This window comes from Callithrix jacchus, chromosome 12, assembly GCF_049354715.1.
Source record: "Callithrix jacchus isolate 240 chromosome 12, calJac240_pri, whole genome shotgun sequence".
NCBI lineage: Eukaryota > Metazoa > Chordata > Mammalia > Primates > Cebidae > Callithrix > Callithrix jacchus.
In genome coordinates, this window is record NC_133513.1 from 41,993,049 (window position 1) to 42,013,241 (window position 20,193).

The 20,193-nt window shown below is 39.9% G+C and overlaps 1 long non-coding RNA gene across 2 annotated transcripts in view; it reads left to right on the forward strand.

The window, feature by feature from the left end:
- LOC128929273 (uncharacterized) overlaps positions 1-19,828 on the forward strand; it is a 43,920-nt gene extending 24,092 nt beyond the window's left edge. Inside the window, exons 3-5 of one of the 2 annotated variants that reach the window (XR_013524841.1) lie at positions 9,770-9,889; positions 12,089-12,164; positions 17,934-19,828. This is a non-coding gene — a long non-coding RNA (uncharacterized LOC128929273). Of the gene's footprint in view, positions 1-9,769; positions 9,890-12,088; positions 14,284-17,933 lie in introns of those variants that run through there. The other variant, XR_013524840.1, reaches the window with a different exon arrangement.
- The last annotated feature ends 365 nt before the right edge of the window (positions 19,829-20,193 follow it).

Here is a 20,193-nt window from a genome sequence, read left to right on the forward strand (position 1 = left end):
ACTCAAATAGGTCACTAAAACCAGGTCCATTAACATGAGACCATGTTTAATATCTTTGGGTAATTCAGGCTTTAAAGAAAAGAAAATATTAATAATGAAAAACCTCAAATTATTTATAGTGATTTTGAATCTGTTATGCCGTAGGATTAATTTAATCAAATTATGTCTTGATCATTCCTGATTAAATGCCGAATGCTAATTAATATATCAATGGAGGTGCACCTATTCTAGCAGTTCATATTTTATATTTCAGGCTTAACCTCCCTGTAGCCTTATTATACCTCTAAGTAAAATGCTGACCATTTCTCGTTTCAATATTCTTTTTTTTTTTTGTATTATGATTGTGAGCATTTAATATTATTAGGTTTAAGGCAATGTTTTATGTTTGGAAAATAATTTACAGAGGAGACAAAAGGTGAGGATCTTGTGCTTTGGCTCATGAATTCAAGGCCTAAACACACCTGGTAGTGAGCTCAATGAGACAGAGTAAATCAGAGGCAGTGTTCTCTGCTTCTCTTTCTGTTTTTTGTTTTTTTTTTTTTAAATGGAGTTTCGCTCTTGTCCCCAGGCTGGAGTGCAAATGGTGCAATCTTGGCTCACTGCAACCTCTGCCTCCCGAGTTCACACAATTCTCCTGCCTCAGGCTCATGAGTAGCTGGGATTACAGGCACATACCACCACGCCTAGCTAATTTTTGTATTTTTCATAGAGATGGCGTTTCATTATGTTGGCCAGGCTAGTCTCAAACTCCTGACCTCAAGTGATCTGCCCACTTTGACCTCCCAAAGTACTAGGATTACAGGCGTGAGCCTCTGTACCCAGCCTTTGCTTCTTTTTTCAAAATGTGTTCCCCAGGGTTCTTGACACACACACACACACACACACACACACGAACAGGCACACATTGTCTATGTGTAAGAAGTTGATCAGAGAGATTGCAGTGGATACATAGAGAGAAGTGCAGCCTATAAACACAGTATGGCACTGACTGTGGGAAAAGGTGAATAACATTTCTAGAGGTGGGGCATGTCTTTATGGGAGTGCAACCTGTGCTGTCACCTAGGGCACTCTGCTTAGAAGAACTCTGCTTGATTTAATGCTCTGTTTTTGCTGTCTTGAAATTTATAATTTTTAAAAACATTTTCATTTTATACTGAGCCCTTCAAATCATATAACTTGTCCTATTTATAGGTTTAACAGCTTTAAAAACAAGCTGCAGGGCTAAAGAATTACGTTATAATAATAGAATTATTATAAAAATATCATCAAGAATTTGTCTAGAGTAAAGAATTGTAATAGAATTATCCTATGTGACTATCTGGAAGGCTTTGAGATTGAGTGAAACAGAGATTCAATAAGAAATTCCTAGGAAATGGCCCCAGTGCATTGTCAGTGGGCCATGGGGCAGCTTCTCTGTAAAGCCTCAGCGGAAGGCAGCTGAAAACTCTGCTGCCAGCCTTTGCTCACCCATATTTCAAAACGCACAGTCAGCATGCTCATGCTGACAACTTGTTTGTTAAGGATTCTTGACGCTTTTCCAGAAATACTCATATCACCTCCCATCACATTCATTTCCTGTGTGGATGTTACACAGAACATATTTTCTGATAGGTGGAGTGCATTTCCTTGCCAAGCCTGCCAAGTGAGACAATTAGCAAAGATAGAATCAAGTCACCTATATATTTAGCCTAGTGCAATGGCAACAAACCTATAATGGCATTAGTAAATAGAGTGGTTTTAAAATTTGGAGCTGAAACTCATAACTACATTCTTGGCACCCTTTTGCAGAAAGAGAGATGACTTTATCAGCTGTTCACAAGGCTGTGTTCATCAGCAGAAACTAAATGAGTCTGTGCTTAATACAAGTTCTCCTTGGAGTGAGCTTGCACTGAAGTTTTTAAAATTAGATTTGGGGAAGAAATCTGAATCTGCCATTATGGCCTTACCTCCTGCTATACATTCTAGATGCCTCTCTTGGTATGTTGTACAGGATTTGAGGGGCTTATCTATTGCATCTATTTATATTATCATACTTATTTAATAAGAAAAATATCTCAGTTACAGCATTTATAATAAGCATTTCAACAGCAACACATGGAGACAGCATTCATATCACCATCAACTTGGCTCAGCAGATTTTCTGAGAACACTTGAATATTTAGCATGTTGGGATTCTTGAGCCTTGTCCTTGAAAGAAACTAGAATAATATTTAGATCCAAATCCCTTTATGTAGAGGCACTTATGTTCATTCATTCATTATCCATTTACTGCTTATTCTTGGTTCTTGCTTTAGAAATGAACATAAATTTGAAGCTTGACAATCTATACTGGGCAAGAGCTCTAAGGTTGAGGTCAGTGATAGCTGGAGCTAAAAGAGATCTTAACATTCTCTTGTGTGGCCCTTCCAGAAAAAGGAAGGAGTTTGTTCAGAGTTAACAGATTAATTAGTATCCACTTGAAATAACCAGGAAAGAAGTCATCATATATTTCAGATCTACCAAGCTTACAGTAGATGGGAGTCATACAGCTTGCACACGAACCACAACATTTGAATTACGAAGATAGTGGGGAGGCAGCATTTACCTCCTCCTGCCAGGTTGTGAGTACCCATGAGCCAGGGCCTCCGAAAAGTAGAGCTGGGCTTTTGCTCTCAAGGGCTAATGACAAAGACTGTTTGGGATGTGATATGGTTTGGCTGTGTTGCCACCCAAATCTCATCTTGATTTTTAGTTCCCATCCCCACATGTCGTGGGGACCCAGTGGGAGGGAATTGAATCATAGGGACTGTTACCCCCATGCTGTTCTCTTGATAGTGAGTGAGTTCTTACAGGATCTGATTTTTTTTTTTTTTTTTTTTTTTTGAGACCAGGTCTTGCTCTGTTGCCCAGGCTGGAGTGCAGTGGTGTCATCTCGGCTCAATGCATCCTCTGCCTCCCAGGTTCAAGTGATTCTCCTGCCTCAGCCTCCCAAGTAGCTGGGAATACAGGCGCCTGCCACCACGCCTGGCTAATTTTTGTATTTTTATTAGAAACCATATTGGCCAGGCTGGTCTTGAACTCCTGACCTTGTGATCTGCCGATCTGATGGTTAATAAGGGGCTTTTCCCCTTTGCTCGGCACTTCTCTCTCCTGCACCATGTGAAGAAGGACATCTTTGCTTCCCCTTCTGCCATGATTGTAAGTTTCCTGAGGCCTCCCCAGCCAGGTGGAACTGTGAGTCAATTAAGCCTCTCCTTTATAGATTACCCAGTCTCGGGTGTTTCTTCATAGCAGTGTGAGAATGATAAGATGAATTGATAAGATTTCTGCATTGTTTTACCAGAAATCAGTTCTTTATCTTGCCATTTTTTTGCAGGAGATCATGATATATAATTATACATTTTATATAGTTTGAGGTCAGTAAAGTGCTGCTAATACAATCGTTGTTTTATAACAGTTTAGGATTGAACTGAATCAACTGAAGGGTAGACTTCAGTTAATTTCAGATGTAACACAGCAAACATGTGTAACATAAAAACTGGGAGAAAAACCAGTTTGTTCCTTTGTAGATGTGTGGGGATAGTGGTGAGAATTTATGGGTTAATATTTTCATCCTTATTTGGAGTTCCATTAATGTAAGGTATAATGCTGTCCTTATGGCAAAGCAATTCATTTGCTGTTTTTTTTTTTTTTTTTTTTTTTTGGGTGGGGGAGGAAGGCAGGAAGGGAGGGAAGAAGGATGGTAGGGAGGAAGGAAGGAAGGGAGGAAGCGGGGAGGGAGGGGGGCAGGGAAGGGAAGAAAGGAAATCAAGCAATGAGAGAGACATTGCGGACCTGGATCTAGAGGTTTACAAGTTGATTTCTTTTTTTTTGAGAGAAGGAAAGAAAGAAAAAAAAAAAAAGTAACGGAGAGGAAGAAAGAGGAAGAAAAAGAGGGAGAGTAAATGGAAATATTGTTTTATTTTGAAAAAAATTGGGTATTAATAATGGCCAATCAATGTTTCATTTAAACTTATGGGTAGGTGTGATGTGGTATTGACAAGAATGTATATTTTGTGTATTTGAAGTGGAGAGCTCTATAAATATTTATTAAGTTTACTTGTTCCGGATCTGAGTTCGAGTCCTTGATATCCTTATTAATTTTCTGTCTCATTGAATCTAAGTCTCGTATCTGGGTGTTAGGATCGTTAGTTCTTGTTGTTGCATTGATCCTTTTACCACTGTATCTTTGTTGCTTTAAAATCTATTTTATCCGATACGAGAATTGCAACTCCTGCTTTTTATTTATTTATTATTTATTTTTGCTCTCCATTTGGTTGGTAAATCTTTCTCCATCCCTTTGTTTTGAGTCTTTGTGTATCCTTGCATGTGAAACAGGTCTGGATGTAACATGCCATTGGGTTTTGGCTGTGTCTTTTGATTGGGGGATTTAGTCAATTTATATTTAGGGTTACTGCCATTTGATGTTGACCGGCTGTTTTATCCATTCGTTGGTATAAATTCTTCTTTAGGTTGGTGCTCTTTACTTTTTGGTGTATTTTTAGAAAGGCTAATACTGGTTGTTTCTTTCTGTGTGTAATGCTTCTTTCAGAAGCTCTTGTAAAGCAGGCCTGGTGGTAATAAAATCTCTGAGTTCTTGCTTGTTCATAAAAGATTTTATTTTTCCTTAGTTGTGAAGCTTAGTTTGGCTGGATATGAAATTCTGGGCTGAAGGTTCTGTTCTTTGAGAATGTTGAATATTGGCCCCCACTCTCTTCTGGCTTGTAGAGTTTCTGCTGAGAGATCTGCTGTAAGTCTGATAGGCTTGCCTTTGTGGGTAACATGACCTTTCTCTCTGGCTGCCCTTAGTATTTTCTCCTTCGTTTCAACCCTGGTGAATCTAACGATTATGTGCCTTGGGGTTGCTCTTCTTGAGGAATATCTTTGTGGTGTTCTCTGTATTACCTGGGGTTGAATGTTGACCTGCTTTGCTAGTTTAGGAAAATTTTCCTGAATAATATCCTGAAGGGTATTTTCCAGCTTGGATTCATTCTCTCCGTCGCATTCAGGTACACCTATCAAACGTAAATTTGGTCTTTTCACATAGTCCCACATTTCTTGGAGACTTTGCTCATTCCTTTTTATCCTTTTTTCTCTAATCTTTTCTTCACGTTTTATTTCATTAAGTTGGACTTTGACCTCTGCTATCCCTTCTTCTGCTTGAACAATTCGAGTGTTTAAACCTGTGCATACTTCTCGGAGTTCCTGTATTGTATTCTTCAGTTCCATTAATTCACTCATACTCCTCTCTAAGTTGTCTATTCTCAATAGGATTTCATCAAGCCTTTTTTCAAAGTTCCTAGTTTCTTTACGTTGGGCTACAACATGTTCTTTTAACTCACCAAAGTTTGTTATTATCCATTCCTTGAAGAGTGATTCTGTCATCAGGATGCGCTCGTTCTCCATCAAGCCTTGTTCCATTGTTGATGTGGAACTGTGATCATCTTTAGAGGGAGAGGCGTTCTGACTTTGAGTATTCTCAGCTTTTTTACGCTGGTTTCTTCCCGTCATTGTAAATTTATCCTCCTGTCGTCTTTGAAATGACCAACTTTCAGATTAGGTCTCTTGAGTGGGCATCCAGGTTGTTAGTTCCCAGGGCCAGAGCAGCGGCGTTAAAACTGATGGTGCTTTTCTGCCCAGGATTCTCCTGTCTGGCTTCCTTCTTGTGTCCGTAGTAGGCGACTCTGCCTTCCCAGGACTCCAAACCTCGGTCAGAAGGGGAACCGGTCCTGTTTACTCTGCGCAGAGCGCTGCCGCGCCGAGGTGCCGTCACTGCTGCTGCGCCGGGCTCTGGTGTTGTGCTGGGGGCCCGTGTGGGTCCTCCAAATGTGTTTACTTTGCTCCGAGAGCTGCTGCGCGAGGTGCGGGCGGAACCGCTGCGCCGGCCACGAGAGTCACGCTGGCCACCCGTGTGTTTCCTCCACTGGGGGATCTTCTGCTCTGTGAGCAGCCAGACTTTGTCTGAAAGTGTGGCGTCCTCTAGTTCTTCACGCCTTCCCTAAGAGCTGCAATCTCGGGATGTTAGTGATCGGCCATCTTGGATCGTTCTCATTTGCTGTTTTTATAGTCTCATAAAAAAAAGAGTTTAAAATAGCTGAGCATGGTGGCACATTCCTGTATTCCTAGCCACTTGAGGCTGACATGGGAGGATCTGTTGAGTCCAAGAATTTGAGATTACAGTGAGCAAAGACCGCACTACTGTAGCAACAGAGTGAGACCTGTGCAACAGAATGAGATACTGTGTAAAAAAAGTAAAAAACATTTAAAAAATTAAAAATAATAAAGAAAGATGATATGGAAATTTTTGGGTGATAATTGTCAAATAAAATGGATATTTCTATAAAAGTATGCACTAGAAGTTTATTCTTCTTTTTAGTAAAAACACTTAGGACAGTACCCAGATCCTGCTGGCTTTTGTTTGGTTCCCTCTTTGGTTTTTTGTTACAAAACTGTAAGTCCAGAGGAAGCACTTTATCATTTGGTTTAATCACTTTCCTAGAAAGGATGCTGCCCAGAGCTGGGGCTCCCAGTGAGTGACCGAGATTATTCTAGAGACTTATAGGAATTAAAAATGCGCTACAGAAGCAAAAACAAAACAACACAACCCTTAATTTTAATGGTCAGACATGAGCATTTTTAATACAATGGATATATACTTCTATAACTTGTTCTACTAAGGTAGGCTAATTCCTGTTTATCTTTCTTTCATTTATCTATCTGTATGTTCCCCCAACACATAGGTATCCATAAGTCATTTTACCACCTTCAGTATGGTTCTTTTTTAGGCACCCTTCTGTGTTCTTCCCGAGAGAGGGGCTTAGGACTAAACCTTCTCTTGGTCCATCCCCCACCATTTCTGTTTTTTTATTTTCTTTTTCTCTGAATGTTTGCCTGCCCGAGAACTGCCAGCTGCACCCATCCAAATCTACAAATCTTCCTCTAGACTTTGGAAGACAGAAAAGTAGCTCAAATCTTCCTCTAGACTTTGGGAGACAGAAAAGTAGCTCCTACTTCAAAAGGTTAGAATCCTCAGACATGGCACTTTCAAGGAAAAGTGTTGTTTACCTGAGTGATAACAATTTCTGGAAGAGAGTTCATCACTAGCCTGGGTGTAGTTGCTGTGACTCTGTCTGTCCTGGCAATTTCTAATCTGGTCCTGCCTGTAAGTTGCAGAGTGCTCCACGTTGCTCCATTCGCCCACCTTGGATTCCCAAAGAGCTGGGATTACAGGCATGGGCCATTGCTCCCAGCCATGTTGATATGCTCCTAATTGGTGATTTAACCTATATCACTTGGCTACGGTGGTGTGAGACCTTGAAGAAAAGCCTTTCATGGGATTGCAGTTCGTTCTGTCCTGCTATGATTGCTTGTCTGTTTCTGTGGCTTCTAGTAGCTCTTTTCCTTGCTGGAGTAAGAGGTTTCCTCTTTTGCTACTTCTACTTGCTACTTTAAAAAATAAATAAATAAATAGAGGTCACTCTTAACTTCTACAAACAAGAAATAGAGGAGAGAGAGCTCAGGAGATTGAGAAATAGAGAATTTCCCTTAACATTCATTCATTTTATTTCAGAAATCTCAGTCACCTCTGGGTCCATTTGTTTGTACTCTCTTTCTGCTGTCTCTTCTAAGGTATTAGCTTATACAGGTTTCAGCAAAGAACTTGGGAACCCAAAAGTCAATAGAACTCAAAGAATTGTCAATGCATTTATGTACAAAAACCAATCTCAATCAACCTCAAATGAACAGGGCTAACACTTGTCTGTAAAGAAAAGCTATTTTAACTGTTTGCCAAATTATAAGTCTATGAGTCATTTTATTTGCCATCTTCACAGATACCATGTTATTAAAGTTATTCACCTACTGGGAATATTTTGAAACAATTTATTCTCTCATGGGAAATTATGAAAAATTTAGAATGGCACATTTTAACTACTGAATATTAATGAAACCTTTCTGACCTACTAGCAAAAGAATCAAATCCCTGTTGCAATTAAGGAGTTGGACTAGCCTCTTTCATATGCACCAGTAATTTCTTCACTGTGGTATTCATTTTCACGTCAGGATTTAGACAGGATTGTAACGAGATCAGTGCAAGTAGAACTACGTACTCTGTAAGTGCATAAATGTGCCCATCTTTGGCTTTATCAGAACTGACTGTAGAGTTTGCATTTGAGATGAATGAGCTCAGAGTCCTTCATTCCACTTGTGAAACATACCATTATAGGGTGTTATTTTCTGTTATAAGTATCAGTTAAGCTGATGGTAAAATTGAGTTGACTCAAGCTTTGACTTAGCTATGACATGTCAAATGTCATAACTTGGGAGCCCAATGAGTGGATTAGAATTATATTGATTATATTAAGACCAGTAGTTTGGGAACCAGGAAACTTGGATTTTAGTTCTATGTTTACTTTTTAAAGTTTTTTTTTTTAAGGGGATGAGTAATCGTTCCTTAATTTTTTTTATATGTTGGAGACAGAGTCTTACTCTATCCCCCAGAATGGAGTGCAGTGGCATGATCTCTCAGTTCACTGCATCCTCCACTTCCAGTGTTCAAGCGTCCTCATGCCTCAGCTTCCCGAGTAGTTGGGATTACAGGTGCCTGCCACCACTCTCAGCTAATTTTTGTATTTTTAATAGAGATGAGGTTTCACCATGTTGGCCAGGCTGGTCTCAAACTCCTGACCTCAGATGATCCACCAGCCTCAGCCTTCCAAAGTGCTGAGATTACAGGCATGAACCACCGCACCTGGCCCCTTTATTCTTTTTTTTTTTTTGGTTTTATTATTAATTGTCACATAGTAATTGTACATACTTATGGGGGACAGTATGATATTCCAATACGTGATACTAAGGGTTATGATCAAATCAGGGCAATTAGCATATCATCATATACTATTAATAACAAAATTGGGCAACTGTGTTTGGGCTGTGTGTGTGTGTGTGTGCATGCAGGCGTGTTTATTTAAAAAGTGGTATAAGGTTCTACAGTCTGAATATTGGTGTCCCCTCAGGTTCATATGTTGGAACCTAATACCCAATGTGATATTATTAAGAGCTGGCACATTTTGGGAGGTGATTAAGTTACAAGGGCTCAGCCCTTATGAAAGGGATTAGTGCCCTTACAAAAGAGGATGAAGGGAGCTGCCTTGAACCTTTTATCCTGTGAGGACACAGCAACAAGGTGCCATTTTTGAGGCAGAGATCTGGCCCTCTCCAGACACTGGATCTGCTGGTGTTTTGATCTCAGATTTCCCAGCCTCCAGAATTGTGAGTACTAAATCCCTGTTGTTCATAAATTACCCAGTATAATATATTTTGTTACAACAGCAGGAACAGACTAAGACACAAGGTAAGAAGTTTAACATAGCTGAAACATTGCCAATGTTGTGAACAGGGGATAGAAGATAGCACTGGACGAGTGGGTCAGATCATGAAGGATATTATATGCCGTGCTGAGGAAATTGAATTTGATTCTATAGATACTAGGGACACTCATTTTTAAAAAGTCCTAGTTTTAAATAACATTAGACTAACTTAGACTTATATAAGTCTAACTTACATAAGAGATCAAAAATAGTATAGAATCCCTATGAGTATACTATTTACCCAGCTTTCTCTAATTTCCACATTATACATAATCACATAATAGTAGGTAAAACAAAGGAATTAACGTTGGTATAGTACCTGAATGCCTAATAACTAAACTACAGACTTTATTCAGAGTCTCAGCAGTTCTTTTCTCTTCCAGGATCCAATCCAGGATATCGGATTGAACTGTCAGGTCTCCTTCCTATTCTCTAACCTGTGACAGTTTTTGAGCCTTTTCATGGCTTTCTTCGCCTTCATATGTTTGAAAAGTACTGGCCAGGTGTGTGGTAGCATGCCCTTCGGTTTGGTTTTGTCTGAAGTTTTCTCATGATTAGACTGAAGTTATGATTTATGTTAGTCTGTACTTGCGTTACCGTAAAGGAATACCTGACACTGGGTAATTTATAATGAAAAAAGGTTAAATGGCCACACAGTTCTGCAGGCTGTACAGGAAGCATGTATTTTGGTGAGGCCTCAGGAAGCTATTACTCATGACAGAAGGTGAAGTGGGAGCTTGCATGTCACATGGCAAAGCAGGAGCAAGAGAGAAAGACTGAGGGGGGAGGTGCGACACACTTTTAAATGACCAGATTGTGTGAGAACTTGGCTGTCATGCAGACAGAACCAAGCCATGAGGGATCTGCGTTCCATCAGGCCCCCACCTCCAGTGTTGGGGATTACAATTCAACATGAGATTTGGGCAAGGACATGTATCCAAATACATCATGATTTTTTTGGCAAGAATATGACATAGGTGATTTGCCCTACTCAGTGTATCATATCAAGGTACTTAACATTGATGTGCTTATTTTTCATTTTATTCTTTTTATTTTCGAGGTGAGGTCTGGCTCTGTCTCCCAGGCTGCAGTGCAGTGGTACAATCCTGGCTCACTTCAACCTCTGCCTCCCGGACTCAAACCATCCTCTCACCTCAGCCTCCTGAGTAGCTGGGACTGCAGGCATGTGCCACCATGGTTGGCTAATTTTTGTATTGTTCGTAGAGATGAAGTTTCGCCATGTTGCCTAGGCTGGTCTCGAACTCGTGAGTTCAAGCCATTCACCCACCTTGGATTCCCAGAGTTGGGATTACAGGCATGAGCCATTGCTCCCAGCCATGTTGATATGCTTATAATTGGTGATATTAACCTAGATCACTTGGCTAAGGTGGTATATGTCAGCTGTATCCACTGCAAAATGATTTTTTTCCCTTTGTAATTGCTAAATATCTTTTGGGGGACATTCTTTGACACTATATACGTTTTCTTTTTCTCCTTAATTTTTTGCCCACTCGTTTTAGCATTTACTCATGGATCTTGCCTGCAGCCATTATTACTGTCCTGTTTCAGTGGTGATTTTCTATATGCATCATTTCTTCTATGTTTATTAATTGGGGTTCTCCTGTAAGGCAGAGCCACTGAATTATTTTGAGGAATGACAGAATTACTCCAATGGTAACATGGATGATAGATTAAAAGAAAGCAAGACTGGAATTAGAAAGACTACAAATTAGGAGACTGTTGAAATCATTTAAGTGAGATAAGAAGCACCTGAACTTAGACAGGGGCAATAGGGATAGATGGTTCATATGAGAAATATTTAAGAGGTAGAATCAAGAGAACATAGTGATTCATTATATGTGAGGAAGCAAAGCAGGCATTAAAGATAGCACCCAGGCTTCTGTCTTGGAGATAATAAATATTAGAGGAAAAACTAGTTTTGGGAGAAGACAGCTAAGATGAATTCAGCTGTGGACAATGGAGAGTCAAGGTACCTCCACAGAACAGGGGGAATTATTTAAGAAGCTGGTCATACAGGGCTGGAGCTTGGAAGAAAGGTCTGACTTAGAATCACAGATGTGTAAATTATCAGTGGGTAGGCAGAAGTTGGGATCATGGAAATGCATGAAGTTGTCCAGGAAAAATACGTAGAGACAGAGAAGTCATAGCAAGCAAAGAAACACCAACATTCAAAGGCAGGAAGAGGAAAAGGAGCTCACACAGATAGAATGATAGTATGTACCTAGAACAGTAGAAAGAAAACTAACATGTTGAGATAATGTAAATAAGCCAAGTAAGAAACAATCTCATGAAGAGAGAATGTTCATCAGCATCCAGTGTTACAGATGAGTCAAGTAAGGAAAAGACAGATGCTATGGCAACTGTGTGTTTGTCTGTGAACTTAGAGCAATTTCAGTGTAGTGGTGAGGCCAAGTCCTGTAGATTCCTATGGGAAGTAAAGAAGAGACTGTGTGTATAGACAATATTATCAGTGGGTTTGAAGGAACCGAGAAAGAGGTAAGATGGTAGGAGGGAAAAAGGCCCAAGTTAGGAGGTCCTTGTTACATACTCTCCCCAGTCATGCTCATAAACTTTGGTTATAAGTATATAATTTGGTAAGCACATGTCTTAAAGTTTTTTATGCTGCTATAACAGAACACCACAGACTGGGTAATTTATATTAAAAAAATTATTTCTTACAGTTCTGGAGATTGGGAAATCCAAGGACAAAGGGCTGCATCTGGAGAGGGCCTTTGTGCTGCCATCCCACGGTGGAAGGTAAAAGGGCAGGAGAGCAAGAGAGAGCCCAGTTGGTTTTGATATCAACACACTATGGAGATAAACACACTCCAGTGATCCATTCATAAAGGCTCCACCCACATTGCCTAATCACTTCTTAATGGTCCCACTTCTTTATGCCATCACAATGGCAAGTAAATTTCAACATGAGTTTTGGACATTCAAACCATAGCAGTAAGTATAGTATTTATTCTTTATCATTAGCCTAGATATTTCCCCTTATTTCTCCAAGTGCTTTATATTAAGGCATGCACAATGTTATCTGGTGGTATTCTAGGTAATTTGTCATTATGTTGTCAAAGAATGTGCTTCACCTGCTTGGCACAGAATCACTTACAAGCATTTTATCTCAATACTGTTATATCTCAATTTAGCTTGTTTGGTTGGATCGAGCATTTGGTGAAGGTCTCAGAGTGCTCAGTAGACGGGTCAATTTGCTTTGCTTGATCAGGCTCCCAAGTGCTCCCCAGACCTCAGCCTTACAAATGCCTCATTATCAGCCAAACAGAGAGCAAGGTGAAAGGCGAGAAGATAGCTCAGCTCCAATCTATCTCCATGAGGGGAAAACAATTCAAAACACATGCCCTGCTCATACAGGAGCGAGAGTGTTATCTTTGTATAACATTACTCAACATGGAGGTCACATTTTCCTTAGTAAACAAAACTACTTCTTTTATTCTGTCTGGAAAGAAAAAAATATTTGCCTCTAGAACATCCTTTGAGCAAATAAAAGCTGGAGTATAATTCATTTGAGCTAAAAGTACAAGAGATTCTGGAGGCTGAATTTGGGCTTGTAACTGTTTATTTACATTTATAATGGACATCTTTTTACTGTAATAGTAGTATAGAATGTTAAAAAAACAAGTAAGAAAAGCACTCCTAATCCCATTAACAGAGTTAGTATCCTTTTTATTCCCCTGTTTCTTTCTATATGCATTCATATTTTTACATAATTACAATTGTATAAAATACACAGTTGCATCCTTGGGTTTTCACTGACTCATGAGCATTGCTCTGAGTTGCAATGTAGTCTTCATAATGATTCTTTTTATGACTGTATACTATTCAGTGAATACATGGAATGGATGTGTCATCAGTTAGTTAAGCACTCCTCCATGGTAGAACATTTAGTTTGCTTCTAATTCATCACTATCATAAAGCCATATTGAAAAATGTCTGCTGTATTTTCTCACCTGTATTTTGTATTATTCTCTTAAGATATATTTCAAAAGCAAGGTTAGTGAGTCATAGAGTTCACATTTAAGCTCCTTCTATATGTTTTTACATTGCCTTGTAAAGACTTTACTGATTATGTCACCAATTAAGGTTTGCTTAGTAAACGTGAGATAGGAGTTTGGCAGTAACAGTTTCACCAGGTACAGGTCACAAAGAGCTCACTGATAAAACAGGGTGTGGTAAAGAAGCCAGCCAAGGCTGGGCTCATGCCTGTAATCCCAGAACTTTGGGAGGCCAAGGAGGGTGGATGGCTTGAGGTCAGGAGTTCAAGACAGCCTGGCCAATATGGTGAAACCCTGTCTCTACCAAAAAAATAAAAAAAATTAGCCAGGTGTGGTGGCATGCAGCTGTAGTCTCAGCTACTTGGGAGGCTGAGGTGGGAGAATTGCTTGAACCCAGGAGGCAGAGGTTGAAGTGACCCAAGATCTCACCACTGCACTCCAGCCTGGGAAATAGAGTGACACCCTGTCTCAAAAAAAAAAAAAAGAAGCCAGCCAAAACCAAGATAACCACGATGGCAACAAAAGCATCTCTTATTGTCCTCACTGCTCATTTTACATGAATTATGATATATTAGCATACTAAAGGAAATTCTCACCAGCACCATAATGATTTATAAGTGCCATGGCAACATCGAGAAGTGACCCTATATGGTTTGAAATGTAGATGAAGCCTCAGTTCTGGGAATTCCCCACCTCTTTCCTAGAAGACTCATGAATAATCCGCTTCTAGTTTAGCACATGATCAAGAAATAACAATAAAAACAGCCAACCAGCCGCCCTTAGGCTGCTCTGCCTGTGAAGTAGCCACTCTTTTATTCGCTTTCATTCTTTACTTTCTTAATAAACTTGCTTTTACTTTACTCTGTTGGCTGATTCATGAATTTTTTCCTACATGAAGCCAAGAATCCCCTTGGCCTCCCAGGCTGAACCCCAATTTTTTGCTGTGCCCTGTGACAGATGGGAATCCAAGAAGCCAGAATAGGGTCAAGTGTGATGGGTCTACTCGTGTGGGAAGAGGTGGAAGGGCACTGAGTTCTTTCCAGGGATTTGCTGGTAACAAAACTTAGTAAAGAGGAAATTCTGTTGTGAAATGCAAGCCAGAGGTAGAATTCCATGTTGAGGAACAAGTGGAGATTGAAAGTCATAAAAAGGGTCAAAAGTCTTACAGACTCTTAAAAGATTGAAGAGACAATGGGGATGGAGAAGCCAAAAGGGGTGTGAAATACTAGGCAATTTCAGCCAAAAGTTTTGACATGTGAATTGGTTACAGACTGGGCATGTATGGAACTGACACACTGGGGTATTTCAGACATGGACAGTAACACCGGAGTTGGCAAGAATTAAAACTTACTTAGTTTTCACTCTGTTGGATGCTGTCTTAAGCTTTTCATAGATTCTTTCATTTAAGGATTATGACATTCACAGGTGCTATTATAATTCCCATTTTCTTTTCTTTTCTTTTTTTTTTTTTTTGAGATGGAGTTTCGCTCATGTCACCCAGGTGGGAGTGCAATGGTGCGATCTTGGCTCACTGCAAGCTCTGCCTCCTGGGTTCAGGCAATTCTCATACCTCAGCCTCCCGAGTAGCTGGGATTACAGGTACGCGCCACCATGCCCAGCTAATTTTTTGTATTTTTAGTAGAGACGGGGTTTCACCATGTTGACCAGGATGGTCTCGATCTCTTGACCTCGTGATCCACCCGCCTCGGCCTCCCAAAGTGCTGGGATTACAGGCATGAGCCACCGCGCCCGGCGATTCCCATTTTCAAATGAGAACACCAATGCTTAGAGATGAGTAGCCAAGTGACTTTCCTAAGGTGACACAGTGGTCAGCCGTGGAGCTGATTCAAATTCAGGCCCTCTGGCACCTGACTTCTGCTCCACTGTGCTCTCTGCTCTGCTGGAGTTTCTTACTTTGTGAATGCAGTGTGGGTAAAAAATACTTCATTCATCTTTTAATTTGCATTTCTCTGGTTTTTAGTCTTGTTTAATATTTGAGTAAGACACTTTTAACATAAGTTTGAGACATGGATGATAGGATCATTTACACATTTCAAAAATGTACCCATGGACAAGGAAGTGAACATGTTCTATATTAGTACTGAGACTGCATGAAACTGAGTGAAGACATCCAATTTTTCAAAATTGTTATTATGTTTTAGATACAGGGTCTTGCTTTGTCACTCAGTCCAGAGTTCAGTGGCAAAATCATAGCTTCTTGCAGCCTCAAACTCTGAGGCCCAAGTTATCCTCCTGCCTCAGACTTCTGAGTAGCTAGGAGTACAGGTGCACACCACAATGCCCAGTGAATTAAAAAGTTTTATTTGTATAGATGGGGGCTCATTATGTTTCCCAGGCTGGTCTTGAACTCAAGGCCTCAGTCGTCCCTGCCTCAGCTTCCTCAAGTGTTGGGATTACAGGTGTAAGCCACTGTGCCCGGTCTCAATTTTTAAATTCAAGAAGGTTTGCAACACTGATACTTCTTAGATTATGGCTATTACTTATTGTAAAAATTCCATCTTTGAAATAAAGGGGAACACAATGATGGCTTATTATTTCATGTGTCAGGAGCCATATCTCATTGTGCCTGGAACCATATCTCTTCAAATGTAATCATTATAGTTAAAAAATTGTCTTCATGGTAGAGTGAGCTAAGAATGAAATCAGCCTCCTCTAGAAGGTTGTGGATGTTCTGGGCAGAAATGCCATACCCAAGCTCCTGGGTTGTCATGTTCCTAGTCCTGTTTTCCAACAGAAATTCTGAGGAAGATGCTTCAGTGGCTTGGATAATCTTTGGTTTCAAAATGCCTTATACATTTATTTTTTCTTTTTAATCAAAAGCCTTTCTTTATGTAACATTGTGATTAGGTTAATGCTGAAAGGACTTTTGGTTTCAGCTTCTATATCTGAAGAACTTGGAAGTTTTCACTCCCATTTCACAACCATAAAGATCTAGTCAGATTGAAAATGAATGACTTTTCTTGGACTTATTGCAGAATGAGGTTACAGGGCAAATCGCTACCCTGAAATCTGGGGAGACAACCCCCTACAGAGAGACACAGCTAACAGCTACCTACCTAAAATGGAAACTTCTGGAGTTATAAACTATAATGCTTTGGTGTTACATTGGAAAATTGTTGGAAGTTGAGTGTGGATTAGCATGGGGGTGATTTACTTCATAGGGAGTGCAGTCTTAGAGTGACTTCCACAATTCCATTGGTTTTACTTCCAAGAACCTTACCAGGTTTTCATGATGAATATCAGAAAAATCTTTTTGTAACTCTGGCAAGGAAAGAGTAATCATGGTCAAATATACCCATAGTCTTCTTAACAAATACCTACTCTCCAGAGTTAAAAATTTTGCCATGGCATTGTTGCACCCAGAAGAGACCAATTCCTTTCTCTTCAACCCTCCCTAGCCTTCCTGACTCAACCAATGGGAAAAACAGACAACTGTTGTCAGGGCTTCAAGAAAATAGACTATAAATGACACAGCCAAGGAAAGCAGGGAGAAAAAAAGCTATACTGTGATGAAACACTTGTGAAGGTCTCAGCACTGAGTCACAGGTCCACGAAAATGTTGGGATTTAATCAGACTGTAGAACACTCCTTCTTTCATTCATCTTACCACCACACCAGCAGAGCTTCAATATAATAACAGCAGATTACAGCCAAAACACTGCAAGGTGTATACTCTATCTAAGGAGGAATCCTTAGGGAAGCCTAAAATCAAGAGGGGAGACACCAACAAGGACACTTGGGGAAATTTGAAATCTCTAGCATAGCTGCAGCAAACATTAAAGATAGCCTAATTCTGACCCAGATGACCACAAATCTTCACACTAAAGACTCATTTAGCTCAGTTCTTATTACCTAATACAACACATCTGTCCTTTGGCATAAAATTATAAGGCATACTAAAAAGCAAGAAAAACTTCTAAAGATAAAATACTACCACCAGAAGCAGATTCAACTATAATGCACATTTTTGAATTATCAGGTAGGAAATTTAAAATAATTATAATTAATGAGCTAAGGGCTCTGATATAAAATAAGCTAAGGGTTCTAGACAACATGCCAAAACAGGTGACTAATATAAGTAGAGTTGGAGACTCTGAGAAAGAATCAAAAGGAAATACCAGAAATAAAAACAACTGTAACAGAATGAAGAAGACTGGATACAGCCAAAAACAGTCAGTGAGCCTAAGGTTTGTCCATAGGCACTTCCCAAACTGAGATGCAAAGAGGAAAAAATAAAAATAAAAAACAACAAACAACAGAACAGAACAGTAAGAACTGAGGGACAATTTCATAAGGTGTAATTTATGTGTAATTTGAATATCAAAAGAATAAAAGGAACAGAACAGAAAAATGTTTGAAGTAATAATGGCTGAGAACTTTCCAAAATAAGTGACAGACTCCAAACGACAGATCTGGGAAGTTCAGGGAACACCAAACAGATTAAATGACCAAAAAACACTTACCTAGGCATATCATATTTATATTGCAGATAACCAAAGATGAAGAGAAAGTCTCCAAGAAGCTGATATGTAAGAGCGGAGGACCATGAAGCATAGAAAAACAAGGATAAGAATTATATCAAACTTCTAATCAGAAATCATGCAAGCAAGAAGAGAATGGAATGAAATATTTGAAGAGTTGTTTGAAAAAACTCACCCATCTAGAATTTTATTTTTATTTTTTTCCAAGCCAGACTGTATCCAGCTTTATTAAATATAATTTCCACAAGCAGTCATGGTATTTCAGGCAGGACATGGCCAGACATTCGTTAAAAATATACAACTTTCAAACTGCCTTCTTCAATGGACTACTGAAAATCAAAAAGCCACTATAAAACCCAATGAAGTCTTCATCTGATGCTCTGAACAGGGAAAATTTAGAGTAAGGGTTGACATTTCCCATATAGCATGTGGTTTAACAACTTTTCACAAGCCAACCTGGACTTTCAGGAAGTGAAATGAAAATAGCAGAAGTGATCTGAAGATCCATAATCTAGAATCGGAAACACTGCTCTTTTGAGGAGTACCATGTCAGTGGCATCACTGGAAAGTTCAGATTGCCTGACACTGGCAACCAATTGTTGGGGGTCAGGTCCCAACAGATGTCTGGGTTTAAGGGAGTTAATTCTATGCCGAAAGGTGGAAAGGAAGAAGAGGACATAAAAACAAATTTGTTTTTCCATACCACAAGGCTTTTGTGCCAAGGTGGCCATGTGTGTCAAAGTCAGGGAATCCTTCATACTGGGAGCCAAGAGGAAGTCTTTCAAAACAAGAAGGGAAAGGTGCTTTGCCCACATCAATCCAGCTTTGGAGACATTGTATTAGTGACATATTTCCCTTCCCCCCAAAACAGCAAAGTGTTCTGCATGCTAACAACTTAGCTTAAAAAGATAGTAAAACAAAATTCTGCATTTTTAGAAAACTTGATACAATAGTACTTCATACAGTAATCAGAAGTACATAGTTATCAAAAATGCAGACACTTCACTTGGCATCTCCAGCACCTTCAGCTTTCTGTGCCTGGTCTGTTTGGCATCTCCATTTTATGCAGGGTTATTCCCCTCTTTGCCAGCATCAGCTACCCACCCCCCACACCGTTTTTCTTTTCTTTGAGATAGAGTCTTGCTCTGTTGCCCAAGCTGGAGTGCAATGGTGCGATCTTGGCTAACTGCAACTTTTGCCTCTCGGGTTCAAGTGATTCTCCTGCCTTAGCCTCCCTAGCAGCTGGGGTTACAGGCATGTGCCACCATGTCTAGCTAAGTTTTGTATTTTCAGTAGACACAGAGTTTCATCATGTTGGCCAGGCTGGTCTCAAACTCCTGATCTTAAGTGATCCACTGGCCTTGGCCTCCCAAAGTGCTGGGGTTATGGGTATGAGCCACCATGCCCAGGTCCCTTTTTCCCTCTGGGTACCTTCTCTCCTTTCTTCACAGGGGCCTTTTTAGGCTTGGGCTCTGGCTTTGGAGGAGCAGGTTTAGCAGACAGCCTCATGGACTACATCTTCTCTGTAATTTGTCCTTCACCTGGGCTTTATCTCTAGCATCTCCTTTAGCCTTTCTCTTGGGAATGGTGGCGGCCATGGTGGTGGGACATAGGTGCTGGGGCAGGATGCAGCAGGCTTTGGTCAGTCCACTGGTGGTTCTTGCCTCTTCTTATTCACGCTGCTTCCAGAATTTTATATTCAGCAAAATTATTCTTCTAAAATGAAGGTGAAATACTTTCTTGGACCAATAAAAGCTGAAAAAAAATTTTACCACCAGATATTCCTTGCAAGAAATGTTACAAGAAGTTTTCAGGCAGAAGGAAAATGATATAGGCAAGAAAATTGGATCTATATAAAGAATGGAAGGGTGTTGGTAAAGAAATAAACAAAGGTAAAATAAAATGATTTCTTTCTTATTCTTAATTGATCTAAAAGATAACTGTTTGAAGTAATAATAGTAACAGTGTATTGGGTGGTGATTAGCATATAGATAATTAAAATGAATGACTTCAATGTCACAAGTACTGCAGAGAAATTGGAGCTGGGACTTGAGCCTGGGAAGTGGAGGTTGCAGCAAGCCGAGATTGCACCACTGTACTTCAGCCTGGGCGACAGAGTGCAGACTCTGTCTCAAAAAAACGAACAAGAAAACACACCCCCCCCAAAAAAGTAACAGATTTAATCTTCTGATTCATACTTCCTGTTGGTATAATATCAGTTAATTTATTTACTAAGGAGGGTAAATGAGTCATCTTAAAAATGGATGA